The sequence below is a fragment of the Pinus tabuliformis genome, chromosome 7 (assembly GCF_031772625.1).
Source record: "Pinus tabuliformis cultivar Carrire ecotype Pingquan chromosome 7, CPIR1, whole genome shotgun sequence".
Classification (NCBI taxonomy): Eukaryota; Viridiplantae; Streptophyta; class Pinopsida; order Pinales; family Pinaceae; genus Pinus; species Pinus tabuliformis.
Window position 1 is genome coordinate 544,624,905 of NC_142293.1, and position 2,709 is coordinate 544,627,613.

Below are 2,709 nucleotides of genomic sequence, written 5' to 3' on the forward strand. Positions count from 1 at the left end.
AAGAGGTGGCCATAGCTTCACTATTAGAATCAAATTACATGAGCCGACGAAAGATGGGCTCTGAGGGTAGCTTTTGGGTAACCACCATGCTCCCTTGGCAGTTCTCCAGCTCATTTGAACCCTTTCTCCTCTCTAGAGGATTAACAACACCATACAACCCGAGTCTTTGTTCTAGTGGTTTAATCACTCCATTTTCCCAACTAAGTACGCTAATTTTCTGGTTACACATTTTTTTTGGTTTCTTTAGGTTTGCATTGTCAAGCTTTCCTTTTGTACTAATTATAATGTTTTGACATAGAACCAAGGATATTGTGCACCAACGATCATAGCTAAAAACATTGTCTTGTTTTCTACAAAAAAACTATCCACTGGTAAGTTTACATGACGAATTATCTGCAAGTTTATATTTTTGTTTTGTTTCTTTAACAAGTTCCTTCTTACACATTTTCCTTCATAGTGTAATACACATGTTCTATTTTTCGTCGAGAGGTTTCTTCAGGTGAGCTGCCCTTGATACCTTCGCTTGTGAAGATGATTTTATTTTCTTTTTATTTGTTTTCCTCCCCAAATTTGTCAGAGAACTGATTCCTCCTTCTAGATTTTTTGTTGATGTAGGTGGTGGTTCCTTCCTTGAGTAATATCGCGGTTATAGCAAGTGTTCCGAGCTTCTTACTTGTATTTGTGCTTTTGGTTATTCACAACGTGCTTCTCTTTGATTCAACAGCTATTTGTTTTAACTTTAATGTTTATTCTTTATCCAAACGGACACTTCCATTGATGGTATTTTCTGTGATAGTACTTAGGGTTTTAGAGCAAAACCCTCATTTTCTGAGTGTGGATCTTAGAAACGGTTTGATAGTTCTAAAGGTGTATACTAGGAATGTAGTGTGTTGCCGCACTAGGGAACCAAATTTATGAGGAAAATTATTTTCAATTTTTACTTATGGTTTAAAATTAATGGAAATGTATGGCTATGGCTATGTTGCAAACAACAACCTTCTAGTGATTCAGTATGTGTCACCCAATGTGTTATTTATTTAATGCAAGGTTTTTATCTCTATTACTACCATTTTTAAAGAATTCATATTATTCATTATTGAATTAAAATCATATTGATATTGTACAAATCTAATTTAAATTTCCTCCATTTAGTTTTTTTCAACGGTATAATATTAAATTATTTTCCTTTATGAAAATGGGTTATTCACTTTACCATAGGATCCTTTGTCTCACAGAAACACTGCAGTGTTGCATGGTTTATCCAAGACCCCATCACTACTCATTAGGTTGTTGGGTTATTCCAGCTAGGCCATACGACTAACTCGAGTCTATATGTACTTATTATTTGATATCACAACAGGGTTTTCCACCCCCCTACTGCTATTCTCCCTCTATTCGACAGGGACTCAGTTGTGGCCTACAATCATACAATTTGCTTGTTCTATTATTAGAATACAGTTACAACTTCCATACAAAGGTTTCTTTTTTTTAAATATACTAAGTGAGTAGGTGGCTCTGACATGCCCTTTCAAGGTCTGTTGTCTCCATACCTTCAAGGCGTGTACCATCGTAGTTAAATATAGTTCATAGGTAGAGTACCTTTGTTGATGCTCTTTTAATTTTCAAGATTCATAGGTGAATACCTTTCCTTCTTGCATCAATATACCCGCACTCCTTCTTGACATGCACCTGTGTAGACAATGAACTCCTTCTCAAGGTCTGTAATCCTTAACACCAAGGTTGTGGCTAGTAAATGATTTAATTGTGCAAACCCATGCTAACAATCACCTTTCCATTTTTAAATATTTTCCCTTTTTTTGCAGAGAAGCTATATGATAAGAAATTCTACAAAATCCCTCAATAAAACGATGATAATGTCCAGATAAGCCCATAAAATATTGAATATTAGCAACATTATTAGGAACAAACCACTCCATAATAGATTTTATTTTCTCAAGGTAAGCAACTATTCCTTCTGCATAAATTATATTCCCTAAGTATTGTATCTAATCCTTATAGAAGTCAAACTCACTGTATTTGGCATACAATTGATGACCCCACAATGTTTGGAGGATTATTTGGAGATGTTTCTTGTGTTCCTCCAAATTCATTGAATAAATAGGTATGTCATCAACAAAAATTAGAAAAAATTTACCAATATAAGTGTGGAAAATACCATTCATAAGACTCATAAACATTTACAGGGCATTGGTAAGTGAAAAGGGAAACACCCCAAACTCATAATGACCATAACGAGTTCTAAAATATGTTTTAGAAATGTATTTTTTCCTTTATCCTTGGCCGATGATAACCAGTTCGCAAATCAATATTAGAAAATACTATAGCACCCTTGACTTGATCAAATAAAGCATCAATTCTCAGGAGTGGATATGTTTTGTTAATGGTCACCTTGTTTAGTTGTCTATAGTCAACTCAGAGTCTCATAATACCATCCTTCTCATTAACAATAAACATAGGGGCTCCCCAAGGTGATACAGTTAGGAGAATGTACCCTTATCGAGTAGTTCTTGTAGTTACATCTTTAGTTCAGGTAATCGAGGGATACTCGTTCGATAAGGGGATTTTAACATGGGGGGATTTCCTACAAATGGCTCTATGGTAAAATCAATGTCACATTTAGGTGGTAGCTCGAGAATCTCTTTCGAAAACACGTCAGCAAAATCTTGAACCACTAGATTTTAAATTTGG